The sequence below is a fragment of the Nicotiana tabacum genome, chromosome 8 (genome assembly GCF_000715075.1).
Source record: "Nicotiana tabacum cultivar K326 chromosome 8, ASM71507v2, whole genome shotgun sequence".
Taxonomy (NCBI): Eukaryota; Viridiplantae; Streptophyta; class Magnoliopsida; order Solanales; family Solanaceae; genus Nicotiana; species Nicotiana tabacum.
The window spans coordinates 201,481,789-201,498,031 of record NC_134087.1 but is presented as its reverse complement, the minus strand read 5'-3'; the positions used below and the strand labels follow the sequence as shown (position 1 = coordinate 201,498,031).

Sequence of the window (16,243 nt, the reverse complement as noted above, 5' to 3'; positions counted from 1 at the left end):
GAAGGGACATATAATTACAGTTACATACAGAGGGGAATCCTATAGTCAAGGATCAATTACAAGGACAAAACAGTCTTTTTCAACCATTCCAAGGCAATAAAAAGAGACGAAGAGAAGCCTCACCATCGGCAAGAATACCCCAATTAACCACCCTACTTTAAACTAACGAAGTTTTCTTTGATTTAAAACAGGGGCAAAGACAATATTTGTGTCAGGAAATACCTGGTAGAGAATTAAAGAAGTCAGACGTCCACCTGGAGAATGAGGATGGAGAATTAAAGAAGTCAGGCGTCCACCTGGAGAATGAGGATGAGAATTAAAGAAGTCAGGCGTCCACCTGGAGAATGAGGATAAGAAATTAAGAAGAATTCAGGCGTCTACCTGGAGAATAAGGACAAAGAATTGAAGAATTCAGGCGTCCACCTGGAGAATGAGGACAAAGATTTGAAGAAATCAGGTGTCCACCTGGAGAATGAGGATAAGAAATTAAAAAGAAATCAGGCGTCCACCTGGAGAATGAGGATGAGAAAAGAAGAAGTCAGGCGTCCACCTGGAGAATGAGGATGAAGAATTAAAGAAGTCAGGCGTCCACCTGGAGAATGAGGATGGAGAATTAAAGAAGTCAGGCGTCCACCTGGAGAATGAGGATGAGAATTAAAGAAGTCAGGCGTCCACCTGGAGAATGAGGATGAAGAATTGAAGAAGAATTCAGGCGTCCACCTGGAGAATGAGGACAAAGAATTGAAGAATTCAGGCATCCACCTGGAGAATGAGGACAAAGATTTGAAGAAATCAGGCGTCCACCTGGAGAATGAGGATAAGAAATTAAAAAGAAATCAGGCGTCCACCTGGAGAATGAGGATGAGAAAAGAAGAAGTCAGGCGTCCACCTGGAGAATGAGGATGAAGAATTAAAGAAGTCAGGCGTCCACCTGGAGAATGAGGATGGAGAATTAAAGAAGTCAGGCGTCCACCTGGAGAATGAGGATGAGAATTAAAGAAGTCAGGCGTCCACCTGGAGAATGAGGATGAAGAATTGAAGAAGTCAGGCGTCCACCTGGAGAATGAGGACAAAGAATTGAAGAATTTAGGTGTCTACCTGGAGAATGAGGACAAAAATTTGAAGAAATCAGGCGTCCACCTGGAGAATGAGGATAAGAAATTAAAAAGAAATCAGGCGTCCACCTGGAGAATGAGGATGAGAAAAGAAGAAGTCAGGAGTCCACCTGGAGAATGAGGATGAAGAATTAAAGAAGTTAGGCGTCCACCTGGAGAATGAGGATGAGAAAAGAAGAAGTCAGGCGTCCACCTGGAGAATGAGGATGAAGAATTAAAGAAGTCAGGCGTCCACCTGGAGAATGAGGATGGAGAATTAAAGAAGTCAGGCGTCCACCTGGAGAATGAGGATGAGAATTAAAGAAGTCAGGCGTCCACCTGGAGAATGAGGATGAAGAATTGAAGAAGTCAGACGTCCACCTGGAGAATGAGGACAAAGAATTGAAGAAGTCAGGCGTCCACCTGGAGAATGAGGATGAAGAATTGAAGAAATCAGGCGTCCACCTGGAGAATGAGGATGAGAATTAAAGAAGTCAGGCGTCCACCTGGAGAATGAGGATGAGAAAAGAAGAAGTCAGGCGTCCACCTGGAGAATGAGGATGAAGAATTAAAGAAGTCAGGCGTCCACCTGGAGAATGAGGATGAAGAATTAAAGAAGTCAGGCGTCCACCTGGAGAATGGGGATGAGAAAAGAAGAAGTCAGGCGTCCACCTGGAGAATGAGGATGAGAAATAAAGAAGTCAGGCATCCACCTGGAGAATGAGGATGAAGAATTAAAGAAGTCAGGCGTCCACCTAGAGAATGAGGATGAGAATTAAAGAAGTCAGGCGTCCACCTGGAGAATGAGGATGAAGAATTGAAGAAGTCAGGCGTCCACCTGGAGAATGAGGACAAAGAATTGAAGAATTCAGGCGTCCACCTGGAGAATGAGGACAAAGAATTGAAGAAATCAGGCGTCCACCTGGAGAATGAGGATAAGAAATTAAAAAGAAATCAGGTGTCCACCTGGAGAATGAGGATGAGAATTGAAGAAGTCAGGCGTCCACCTGGAGAATGAGGATAAGAATTGAAGAAGTCAGGCGTCCACCTGAAGAATGAGGATGAGAATTGAAGAAGTCAGGCGTCCACCTGGAGAATGAGGATGAGAATTGAAGAAGTCAGGCGTCCACCTGGAGAATGAGGATAAGAATTGAAGAAGTCAGGCGTCCACCTGGAGAATGAGGATGAAGAATTAAAGAAGTCAGGCGTCCACCTGGAGAACGAGGATGAGAATTGAAAAGTCAGGCATCCACCTGGAGAATGAGGATGAAGAAGTTAAAAAGAAGTCAGGCGTCCACCTGGACGAGGATGAAGAAAGAAAAGAAGCAGTCAGGCACCCACCTGGAGAACAAGGAAATACAATTGAAGTATTGAAGTCAAAAGCCTGCTTATATGAGAAAGGAGCACACTTAGAATCAATAAAGCAGAGGAGTCCAATAAAATCCCCAGCAAGAAACAACAAGAGTTCCAAACAGATGAAGAAAATACGGGACACAATGAAAAGGAAACGGAATAAGTCAAATGCCCAAGAATCACCAAGATATCAAGACAACAAGAAACACAAGGGCATGATCTAGATAAGATTTTTATAATTCATGTACCATAGTCTAGTTTAGCTTTTTTGTATTTCCTTTGAAGTAAGGTGTAATAAGGAGGTCAACAAGCAGTAAAAACAGCACGAAGCAGCAGTAACATCACAGTCCCACGGTAGTCCCAGCTACCCAAAACTTCCCGAACTACATTGACCTGATTCCTTTATAGCCAAGGATATGTAGGAAACCTTTGAAGCAGAGGTTCGGTCAAATCTTTCAAAAATGCTTCCCACGGAGTATTTGAACGGGCAAAAATCGCTCGTATCCGCTCACTTTATCTTTGCACGAAAACTCTTCGAGTTTCCGCACAAAGAGGGGCAGCTGTGAGCACGTGATTTTTGCCTTACGAAAAACTACTCCAAAATAAATCAAAAAATAAATTAAATTTCTTTTACTGTGCAATTTTTGAATTTGCGTGATGTTTGTTAAATATTTGTCTTATATCCGTAAATGTTTACTTTGTCATAACAAAATGAAAATAAAAATAAAAATATATGTTGCATGCATATCTAGGATTTGATTATGCATTTAATAATTGATTCAAAAAATAAAATCACAAAAATATGTGTCTGTTCTAGTTTTAATATTTCAATGTGTGATTAATGTGTTGTCTATGTATTAATAGGTAATTTATCTTTGTAAGAGTAATTTTATTTTTATAATATTTAGGAATTTAACAATTAGGAATTTAATTAGAAAATAAAAGAATGGGAAATGATAAAAAAACGGACCTGGGCCAAAGATTTTTTTTAAAACAAAAATCAGGCCCAATCACGCAAAGGACCCGGTCCATGTCAACCAGTCCCATACGGGACTCAAACGACGTCGCTTCTGGATTTTTAATCTGGGCCGTTGATTCATTGCAATCAAACGGTCCAGTTCAGCCCCTGCATAAATGAAACGACGACGTTTAGGGCAACTAGATCTGAACCGTTCGTTTATCTTGATCCCACGGTCTTAAAAACTCACCCAGACCCGATCCGTTTCAACCCCGGGTTGACCCCTTTCCTGAACTTAGACCAAACGACAACGTTTGGTTAAGTGGATTGATCTCAACCGTGCATCTTAATTGATCCAACGGATGAGATCAATCCACCCCATCCCTATATAAGGACCAAACCCCTACCCCGACCCCTAACTTAACACCCCCCCTCCTCTTACTGTTCATCATCGTTCCCAAACCAAACCCCTAACCCTAGCTGCCCTAGAATCCCACCGCCTGAAACCCGGAGGCATCAACACCGCCGGTCACCAAACTAACACCCTAGAACCCCCTGAACATCCTCTACACAAATCTGACCTTAGTTTCCTTCGAATCAGACCCCAACTCTTCGAATACTAAATCGAAGGTGGGTCTGAAAACTCAAACCTTTCCAATGGCTTCCAAAATAACACCATAGTATCCCCTAGCATGCCTCGTTATGGATCTGAAGTTTGTTTGGTTCGAATCCCCTCAGAACTCTTCGAATCTTCTTTTGAAGGTTCGAATCAAAAATGAACTCACTCAGATTACTTTCAAATTAACACCAAATGACCCTTAGGCTTCCCTCACCCTTGTGTCACCTTTGGTTCCCTTCGAATCAGCCCAGAAATGTTCGGATTTAAGATCCAAGAACTTGAAACCCTAAAAATTTTCCAATCTTGGAATTTTTCCGATTCGAGTGAAGGATTGAGGTCCAAGAGACTTTAATCGAGGTATTCTCAACTGAGAATACTTCGAATAAAGTCTGTTCAGCCTAAAAAATGTCCGAATTCAAGTTGAGTCTGTGTCTGAATAAATTTGAAGATTCAGAGGTATTTTTTCTATTTCTTTTGTGTATTCTACGTGTATTTTATGTTTGTTTCATTAGTCTGTGTAATTTTCCCATCTTTTATTGTTATACTGTCTCATACTCGTCTATATGATCAAAATATGAAACTGTTTCTGTTGGTTGTGATTATTTACAATGTGAGTAATCGACTCGATTAAGTTCGTCGATTAGTTATATTATGAATTCTCATTTATGATAATACTGATTGAAACAATCTGTTTCTGTTTTTATGGACTGTTTGTTGACAGATGTTATAGATAATCATTTTTAATTAATACTCGTCAGTTAAATCATCCTGGTTTATATGAATCTGTCAAAATAAATGCTGTATATATGTTATTGTCTGAACATTAAGTTTCAGGGCATTGTCAATATATTGACAATGCTCCTGTGTTTGTTTGATTTTAGTTCAAAGTTGAAGTTCAGTATAATTTGTTATGTTGAAATTCAGTATAATGTTGTTGAGATGTTAGGTAAATTCAATTTCACAATTGTTGGGTAGATACAACTGTGTTAGGAACTTAAGAGAATTGGTATTAGCTGTTTTAAATCAGGTTGATAATTAGGTTTGAACAGATTTTTAAATCTGTTTCATAATAGATTCTGATCTTGTATTAATGGGCAGTAATAACAGTAGGATTTCAGGGCATTTCTGGGAATGAAACAGTAAAAAATAGTGTTAGTGCTAGTGTGCTGGAAGTGGAGTGTTAGTGGTTGTTAATCTAATAGATAATAGGAAACCAAAGGAAGTGGAGGGGCTGAAAATAAAGTAAAGGTATCCTTAGTGCTGTTTGAATAAGAAAAAGCAGTTAAGTGGCAGATTTTAAGGGAAAATCTGCCTTAGATAACAAAAAGGGGGTCCAGGCAGCACTTAAAAAGAAAGGGACAGACCTGTATAAATACAGGAAGCAAACAGATTTTTAGGAGGGGATCCGAGAGAGAGTTTGAAAAGAAAGACAAGTTGAGATCTAATTTTTGAAGGCATTAGAGAGAAATCTGAAAATAGAGAGAGATACATTGAGAAAAATCAGAAATAGAAATCTGAAAAAAGAGGAAGAGAACAGAAAAGAAACAGAAAAAATGAGAATACACACCTATACGCACAATCTGAAACAGATATAGAAACAGAAAAGAAAATCAGAAACATACTTTTCTTTGGATCTGTCCGGGTCTGTTTGTTACTTCGAACATATGATTTTTTTTAATAAAAATATAAAAATATTATCAACTTTTTGTGTACACGTATGCGTGACACGATTCTCTGCAATTATAAAAGGTATATAATACGAATATACGTACGCGTAATTCGTTTATATAATTGTAAACAATAAATAAAATCGGTAACAAAATCATGCAATAAAAATGTATTTAGTAAAATCAAGATAATTAAGCCAAGAATAAAAACAGTTGAGCGACCGTGCTAGAACCACGGAATTCGGAAATACCTAACACCTTCTTCCGGATTAACAGAATTCCTTACTCAGGATTTCTGGTTCGTAGAATAATAAACAGAGTCATATTCTCCTCCATTCAGGGATTAAAACTGGTGACTTGGGACGCCTTAAAATTCCCAGGTGGCGACTCTGAAACAAATAAACAAATACCGTTTCGACTGTCCTTCAATTGGAGAAAAACTCCCCACGCGCCCCGAGGGCGCGGTAAAATGGAGGTGCGACAACGCTTATATAACGCCATCTGGTCATGGGTCAATGCACATGTATAAATGAGTGAAATGCATGAAAAATTCGTAAAAATCTCAATATTCCTTCCGGATAAACTTTTCCAACTGCGTATTATTCTGAGACCCATAAACAGAAGATAATAATAATTCTCATGGAAAATCAAGAATACAGATACCCCTACTATTTCTATGAATAGAGTAATTTATAGAAATTGTGTATTTGCTCGTTTCTTCAGTATAATTTGGATCATGCCAAAAGAAAGAAGGGAAAGCCTTAACATACTTGTTTCTTGAATTATTTGAACGAAATTTGCCTCTGCTCCTTAGAAATTCATGGACGAAAACTTGTTTTTGGTTCTTAAAAATTTTGGAACGAAGTATAACAATTTTGGTTCCTTGAGAATTTGAGAGAAAACGTATCTGTTTCTTGCTTTTTGAACTTATACATTCTTGGTTTCAAGTCTTATTCAAGACTTATGGATAAGACTTTACAAGTCTTACTTAAGACTTACCTTTAACTTTACACATTCTTGTCTTTGTGGATAAGACTTTACAAGTCTTATTTAAGACTTATCTTCAAGATACCTATACATGTATTAACGAATCATCCTTCCTAATTATTGGCCTTGTGCCACGTGGGAGGGTCGTATAATTTATAATTTTTATCCACATATTAGTTAACTAGGTAATGTCATGTTACCCGATAATTAATCAATTACCCGTATAATTTAAAAATTATCCCAAATTACTTAAAATTCTATTTATTTCTAAAATACTTCATATATACTTTATATATATACTACCATGTTCATATGGTACCTTGCATGGTACTAGTTCATAATTATCGGGTATTATGCTCGACCCGTATTTTATTTCAAATTGGCCACTTTCAACGAAACTCATTTTCTTTAATCCGTGTACCCCTTTATTATTCATAACACTTATTTATTGCTTGTTATAAATAGCGTAAGTACGTTAATGTCAAGATGATCTCATCCCCGAGTCTACGTCGGTTAACTGAAAACGAAATTTTAATGTACGAAAATCGCGAGATGTAACATCCTTCCCCTCTTAGAAACATTCGTCCTCGAATATTCAACTCCCCGTGTTCTGTATAACTTTGGCAGGGTCGCCTTTGTAACAACACCATTACCAATTCTCCTTGTAGAGGCTTAATAACCCAACGCCACACAGGACCACAATTATGAATAACGACCATGGCCTCACACGACCAATGACAATAGCCAATAAATGAATTTGTACACGTACCTTATGATTATGACGTCTCAGTCGGATCCTTCTATGGGGGAAGAAATAAATAGGGATATCTAGACTTCATGTTTTTCTTGGCCTCCCAAGTCATTTCTTCCATATTGTTGTTCCTCCAAAGTACTTTTACGGAGGCTACCTCCTTATTCCGTAGCTTGTGGATTTGTCGGTCTAGAATGGCAACCGGAATTTCCTCATATGATAAGTCCTTTGTAATCTGTACATCATTCGTGGGCACCACTTGGGTAGGATCGCCAATGCACTTTCGTAACATAGATACGTGAAAAATCAGATGGAAAGACTCTAATTCTGAGGGCAATTCTAACTCATAAGCTACTTGGCCCACTATCTGAATGATCCTATAAGGCCCAATATACCGTGGGATAAGTTTTCCTTTCTTGCCAAACCTCATCACACCCTTCATAGGTGACACCTTTAAGAATACCCAGTCATCAACCCCGAACTCTAAATCTCGATGCCGCACGTCAGAATATGACTTCTGATGATTCTGAGCTGTTAACAGTCGATCCCGGATAAGCTTTACTTTTTCTAGGGCTTGCTGAACCAGGTCTGGCACGTGTAATCCAGATTCTCCAACATCAAACCACCCTATAAGCAACCTACACTTCCATCGTAAAGAGCTTCGTATGGAGTCATCTGAATACTGGAATGGTAACTATTATTATATGCAAACTTAATAAGCGGCATATGATCATCCCAGCTACCTTTGAAGTCTATTACACAAGCTCGTAACATATCCTCCAGTATTTGAATAGTACGTTCAGCCTGTCCGTCTGTCTAGAGATGAAATATTGTACTAAGACTTACTTGAGTCCCCAATCCTTTTTGGAAGGACCTCCAGAAGTTAGCTGTAAATTGAGCTCCTCTATATGAGATAATAGATACAGGGACACCATACAGTCATACTATCTCCTTGATATAAAGCCTCGCATAATCCTCTGAGGAATATGTAGTTCTAACGGGCAGAAAATGGGCTGACTTTGTAAGTCTATCAATAATCACCCATATCGAATCGAACTTACGCTGGGTACGAGGTAAGACTACGATGAAGTCTATATTGATTACTTCCCATTTCCAAGTCGGAATCTCCATAGCTTGCAATAACCCACCGGGTTTCTGATGCTCGATTTTAACCTGCTGACAGTTAGGATACTGAGCAACAAACTTTGCTATATCCTTTTTCATTTCGTCCCACAAATACACTTCCCTGATATTATGATACATCTTTGTTGCCCCTGGATGGATATAATTACGAGAATAGTGAGTTTCTCCCATAACCTGCCGATGCAACCCTACAATATTAGGCACACATAATCACCCTTGATATCTGAGGATCCCATCTTCAGTAATTTCAAATGGTGTTTTCTCCTTCTGAAGAGTGATATCCCTATAATGAATTAGCACATGATCCTCGTTCTAGCGTTCCTTTACTTCAGTTGTTAAAGAGGATGTTGCCGTATCCTAAAGAGTAATTCCAACGTCACCTGAGTCTAGTATCCGAACTCCAAGACTAGCTAGCTAATGAAACTCATGGGCTATTCCCCTCTTTTCTAGCTGTAAATACGACATGCTACCCATAGACCTACGGCTAAGGGCGTCGACTACTACATTCGCCTTCCCCGGGTGGTATAAAATATCAACCATCTCCTTTGATGTAGATTCAATTCCTTTTGCTTGAAGATGTACTGGAGGCTCTTATGATCTGTATAGATATCAACATGAATGCCATACAAGTAGTGCCTTTACATCTTTAGTGCATGAATCACCGCGACTAACTCTAAACCATGGGTCGGGTAGTTCTTCTCGTGCTTTCTTAGTTGTCTAGAAGCATAAGGCACAACCTTACTATGCTGCATCAGCACACAACCTAATCCAATGCCTGAAGTGTCACAATAGATCACATAACCATCGGTCCCTTCTAGAAGCGTTAGAACTGGTGCTGACGTTAATCTGTCCTTTAATGCCTGGAAACTCCGTTCGCAAGTATCATTCAATTGAAACTTTGCTCCCTTCTGAGTCAACTTTGTCAAAGGTGCCGAAAGGGAAGAAAATCCTTCCACAAATCTTTTGTAATAACCTGCCAAATCGAGAAAGCTACGAACCTTCATCTGTGTTGTGGGTCTAGGCCAAGTCTTTACTGCCTCAATCTTTTGTGTGTCCACCCAGATACCTTCACCCGAAATAACATGCCCAAGGAAAGCTACAAAGTTCAACCAGAATTCACATTTAGAAAATTTTGCATACAATTTTCCTTCTTGTAGAACTCTGAGCACAGTACGCAAATGATCAACATGCTCATCCTCTGAACGAGAATACACCAATATATCGTCAATAAATACAATTACGAACAGATCTAAAAAGGTCTGAACACAAGGTTCATCAAATCCATGAATACTGCTAGGGCATTAGTCAGACCGAATGACATAACTCAAAACTCAAAGTGCCCATATCTAGTCCTGAATGTTGTCTTCGGAATATTTTCATCCTTAACCTTTACCTGATGGTACCCAGACCTCAAGTCTATCTTTAAAAAATACTTAGCACCTTACAACTGATCAAATAAATCATCAATTCTCGGGGGCGGGTATTTATTCTTGATCGTCACCTTATTCAGCTGCCTATAATCAATAAACATTCGTAAGGAACCATCTTTCTTTCTCACAAACAAAATAGGTGCTCCCCACGGTGACGTACTAGGTTTGATAAAGCCCTTTTCAAGTAAGTCCGTTAGTTGTTCTTTTAATTTTTTCAGCTCTGTGGGGGCCATTCTATAGGGAGGAATAGATATTAGGTGAGTATATGGTAGTAGGTCAATAGAAAACTCAATTTCTCGCTCTGGCGGGAGACTCGGAAGCTCATCGGGAAAAACATCAGGAAACTCATTCACCACAGAGATGGACTGAATGGTTGGTGACTCCACTTCCACATCCTGAACCCGAACTAAGTGATAAATACAACCCCTTTTTATCAACTTCCTTGCCTTGAGGTAGGAAATAAATTTTCCTCTCGACGACGCCGTATTACCTTTCCATTCCAAAATAGGCTCCCCTGGAAATTGAAAATGGACTATCTTTGCTCTACAATCAACGTTGGCATGACAAGAAGCCAACCAATCCATACCCATTATAACATCAAATTCTACAATATCTAACTCGATTAAGTCTGCTACGATAGATCGACCATGAACTACTATTATACAACCCCTATATACTTGCTTAGCTATCACCGAGTCCCCAATAGGTGTAGATACCTCAAAAGGTTTAACCAATTTAGGTTTTATTCCAAACTTACCAGCAACTAGCAGAGTAACTATGATAAGGTGGAACTTGGGTCAATCAGTGCATGTACACCGTATGAGGAAACTGATAATATACCTGCAACAACATCAGACAATGACTTCTGGTCCTGTCGTCCTGCCAATACATAAATGCGGTTCTAAGGGCTGCTCGAGCTAGATGCTCCGCCTCTGCCTCTACCATGACTCATTGGTGCTTGGGGACCTTGCCCAGGGGACGTACTAATGATAACGAACCAGCTACAGATCTCGCTAGCTGAGCTATGCTTGCATTACCTCTCATCGGACAATCCCTCATAACGTGGCCCGGATAACCACAAGTATAACAAATACCTAATCCCATACGGCATAATCTGGTATGCTGCTTACCACATTGAGTACATCGTGGCAAGGGCGGCCTCATCTGATTTGACTCACCCCTATACTGAGAATTTGAGGCCCTGAAATTCTGGCCAAACCCTGAATATGTAGAACAATCAAATCTCTTACCGCCCAATTGAGGGGGCACGCTAGTCGAGGGTTGGGATAGATACCTCGAGTACTGCTGCCTCTGACCACCTAGAAACTCACCAGAAGGACCCGAAGACCTCACTCTCTTATCTGGGCCCTATCATGCTCACGATCGGCCTTCTGCTTCTGTTTACGCTCCTCTACACCCTGAGCGTATGCCTGAATACGAGAAATATCCATGTCAGGCTGAAGTGAGACCGATATACAATCGTTAAGCAAGTAAGGCTCTAATCTCATCACGAACCGGTGAACCCGATCCTCCATCTTAGATACAATAGTGGGAGCATACCTAGCCAACGAATCAAATTGAAGACCGTACTCCCAAACACTCATGTTACCCTGTCGAAGGGTCAAGAACCGATCAACTCTGGCTCTCCTAAGCTCTGGTGGATGATAATGACAAAGAAAAGCTTCTGTAAACTTCTGCCATACTGTTAGAGGGGAATCCTCACCTCTGGACAATTCTCAAGACTCGTACCAATTAACTGTAACATCTCGGAGTCTATAGGAAGCTAGCTCAACTAACTCAGTCGCAGTGGCCTTCATTACCCGTAACGTCCTCTACACTTTATCAATAAATACCTGAGGGTCCTCATTTGGATCTGCTCCAGTGAATACCGGAGGGTCTAAATTAATAAAGTCACGAACCTTCGCACTCACGGACCTATCTGCGTGACCAATACCTATTTCCTGATGTCGAGCCTGTGCAGCTACTAATCGGGTCAATAACTGAATAACATCTATCATCTCCTGAATCGGCGCATCCAGCTGAGGTGCTGAATGTACAAGGGCCGGCGTTGGAGCTGGTGCTCCTCGGAGCTCTTCTGGAAAGGGCGGGGTATGTGAAGTTTGAGATGGAACCTCACCATAAGACTCTCCCCGAGCCCTAGTAACTCATGGCGCTCGACTAGTAGTTTCACCAGCCACGAGCTTTCCCTTCTGGGCGGTCGTACTCTTTGGAGGCATCGCTAAAAATATAACATATCGTTAGGAACATGAATTCTTGTATCGCACGATCTAAGATAAAAAGAGAGGATAACATCTTATATGTCCTGTAGCCTCTTGTTTATAAGTATGGTGCACGACACACCCATAAACAAGACTCTACTAGACACAGTCTGTAGACAACCCTAGGACAAAACTGCTCTGATACCATTTTTGTCACGACCCAAATCGATAGGCCGCGACGGGTGCCTGAGTACTACCTGTCAAACACCCCTAAACATGCGTCTAAGATATGAACCTGAATAATATCTGTTGCATTACGAAAATAACATACGTGAAGGAAACCTTCTATCAAGGCCAACAAGGAATATGTACGTATACATGCAGAATATAGTGGGAGAGCCGGCAAGGCTGCTATAGACAACTATACATCCAAAACTGAAAGCCGACAAGGCCACACACAACCTAACTAGACATATTGTCTACAGAACTCTAATGGAAACATAATTGTATAAAGACAGGACTAAGCCACGTCATACCCATATATATATATATAAACATATCGTACCAAAATCAAAAGCAGCTCCAGATCGAGTGGAGCATGCCAACTCTCGCTGATCAGGGATCCTAAGGAGAGGGACCGTCAGCTTATGTACCTGCACTTGCGGGCATGGAACGCAGGTCCCGTGAAATAGGGCATCAGTATGAAAAATCTATTGAGATGTAAGACGTGAAAATTAGCACATAAAAGACATAAATGAAACATGGAATAAGGAAACACATCTTTAAATCTGAATAACTTTGTAAATTCTGTAACATTTATAATGTCATGCATGTGCGTATAAATGTCGTGTCATGCATATGTATAAGTGTACATAATATCATCAAGCCACTGAGGGCATCCCATCATATTGTCTCGGCCACTGTGGGCAACATCATCAACATATACCAGCTGATCAGGTGGTGGTGCGTATATAACGCTGTAACCTTTTCCCATATCCCATATACATATATACGCGTATATAACGACATCTGGTCGTGGGTCAATGCACATGTATAAATGACTGAAATGCATGAAAAATACATAAAATCTCAATATTCCTTCCGAATAAACTTTTCCAACTACGTATTATTCTGAGACCCATGAACAGAAGATAATAATAATTCTCATGGGGAATCAAGAATACAGACACCCCTACTATTTCTATGAATAGAGTAATTTATAGAAATTGTGTATTTGCTCGTTTCTTCAGTATAATTTGGACTATGCCAAAAGAAAGAAGGGAGGGCCTTAACATACCCGTTTCTTGAATTATTTGAACGAAATTTGCCTTTGCTCCTTAGAAATTCATGGACGAAAACTTGTTTCTGGTTCTTAAAAATTTTGGAACGAAATAGAACAATTTTGGTTCCTTGAGAATTTGAGAGAAAATGTTTCTGTTTCTTGCCTTTTGAACTTATACATTCATGGTTTCAAGTCTTATTCAAGACTTATGGATAAGACTTTATAAGTCTTGCTTAAGACTTACCTTTAACTTTACACGTTCTTGTCTTTGTGGATAAGATTTTACAAGTATTATTTAAGACTTATCTTCAAGATACCTATACACATATTAATGAATCATCCTTCCTAATTAGTGGCCTTGTGCCACGTGGGAGGGTGGTATAATTTATAATTTTTATCCACTTATTAGTTAACTGGGTAATGTCTTGTTATCCGGTAATTAATCAATTACCCGCATAATTTAAAAATTTACCCCAAATTACTTAAAATTCTATTTATTTCTAAAATACTTCATATATACTTTATATATATACTACCATGGTCATATGGTACCTTGAATGGTACTAGTTCATAATTATCGGGTATTATCGCTCGACCCGTATTTTATTCCAAATTGGCCACTTCCAACGAAACTCTTTTTCTTTAATCCGTGTACTCCTTTATTCTTCATAACACTTATTTATCGCTTGTTATAAATAGAGTAAGTACGTTAACGTCAAGATGATCTCATCCCCGAGTCTACGTCGGTTAACTGGAAATGAAATTTTAACGTACGAAAATCGCGAGATGTAACAATAAAGGCTCAAATTCCCTGTTGCCCCCATTTATATTAGTTAATTCACTACCACCTCCTTTTTCCCCATTCACATGATGACCAACATGCCCCACATCCTCAAAATTAGAGTCATTGCAGATAAATATATCTATGTATCCACATCATTAAACAATACTCCAAGGTCTAATAAATCCTTGTCTTTCTCTAGTTTTATCAATTTACCACCCTTAGAAGGTGCAATATAAGTGGTTTTCAATTTAGTAACCCCAAATTTTTTTGCAATATCTACTAATTCAGGGATAGATAAGTGATCAAAATCAACATTGAAGGAATTCTCAGTCCTACCTCCAACAAAAACTGGCCCTACTTCACTTACCAACGTTACATCAATTTTCCATCTAAAATTAAAGTACTTAGAAGCCATGGGACAACCTACAACCATATACATAATTAATCAATATTTAACTTCTAAAATTAATAGTACCATGTTGTAACATCTTAAAAAAATGCTGGATACAATAAAATACAGAAAAAGATTCACTTTTACATAAAATAATCCACCAACAATGAGATAAACTAAAATAGCAGAAGAATCTTGCAATACCTTCAAAATAACTAAAATAATCCGAATAACATTTAATGAGACAATTCCAAAATATAAAAAATAAAAATTCCTAAATTTTTGTAAGTTATTACAGAAAACCCTACACTCTATGCATGCAAAAAATCACTGATTTTACACCTAAAAAATTCAATTTTGAAAGCCTTAAGTCAACAAAATAGAAGATAGAAAGCAAACCGATATTCATCTCTGTTATATATCACAAAACCCTAATCGAAAAGTAAAACTTGAAATCACTAACCTTTTGGTTTTGTCTGTTTGAAATAGTTGGAGAAGATCACTGAAAAAGCTTGATTACTGGAAAAGAAACCACAAATGATGAGAAATACACCACAATATAAGTCTTATTTTACGCTATTAGAGAGGCTTTGGGTGAGGCTTTTGAGACTTTTTTTTTAGAGAGAAGGGTTTAGAGAAAATGTTTTAATGTGTCAAGGCAAAATGTTTTAACGTATTGCTGCCTTTTACCTTATCTTCATTTTTTCCCTTTTTTTTTCTTTAGTTATTAGTATAAAATTTTAATATCATTTTATTTTCCTACGTGGAGTACAAATTGTCCAGATGTAATGTCCGTGCATACACTTAACAAGGTGTATGAAACCCGGGGGGGTTTTAAAATTCACTTATCCTAGTGTAGGGGGTAATTCGAACTAGGGAGGAAACTAATAGCATCGGATAAGACTACGTCACCTAAATCAACAAAAAAATTCCCCACAAGTTTAGGGGGGTACTAAGGCATTTTGCCAATAATAATTAATGGAGTTAAAATATGCACGATGGTGTTAGAAAAGATCCATCCAGCGCAATTTTCAGTATTTTGAGAAATTTACAAACATGGATCATCCATTAGCATATGAGAAAATGACCCTCTATAGCCCTTGAAAATTTGATTAGCCCATATTTTCTCTCACGGACCCGAAATAGCCTTTAGGCCTAATCTATTGACAAATTATAGCCATTATTTCCAATGCACTTCTTCCCTTCCCAATGTACTTTTCAACCTACTCCCCTTCCCCCCTCTCTTTCTCTTCTCATCTTCTCCCTTCTTCAATATACCAGTGACTTCCATCTTTCTTTCCCTCTATTTTTATCTTTTCCCTTCTTCACTCTCTCCTTTTTTTCTTTTTTATTTTCTTCTTCCATAGCGACACCAACATACATCTTTTTCAAACTTCTCTTTTTTTCTTTAAGATCTCCTCCTCCTTTATTTAGATGCAAAAATATGTACCTTCTTGAGTAATTTCCCACAAAAGTCTGGCGGTGGTTGCCGCTTTCTTTGCTTTCTGTCCACTTTCAGATATAATATTACATGATTTTTTTGGATGATTTTGCAACAAGATCAA

At 38.9% G+C, this 16,243-nt stretch overlaps 1 protein-coding gene across 4 annotated transcripts in view; it reads right to left on the bottom strand.

The window, feature by feature from the left end:
• LOC107793926 (uncharacterized) overlaps positions 1 to 15,349 on the bottom strand; it is a 35,274-nt gene extending 19,925 nt beyond the window's left edge. The window contains exons 1-2 of one of the 4 annotated variants that reach the window (XM_075220051.1): positions 15,142 to 15,348; positions 12,787 to 12,874 (exon numbers count right to left, since the gene is read on the bottom strand). The gene's annotated coding sequence lies outside the window, so the exon portion shown is untranslated. Of the gene's footprint in view, positions 1 to 12,786; positions 12,875 to 14,654; positions 14,678 to 15,141 lie in introns of those variants that run through there. The other 3 variants (XM_075220048.1, XM_075220049.1, XM_075220050.1) reach the window with 3 other exon arrangements.
• Between the last annotated feature and the right edge of the window lie 894 nt (positions 15,350 to 16,243).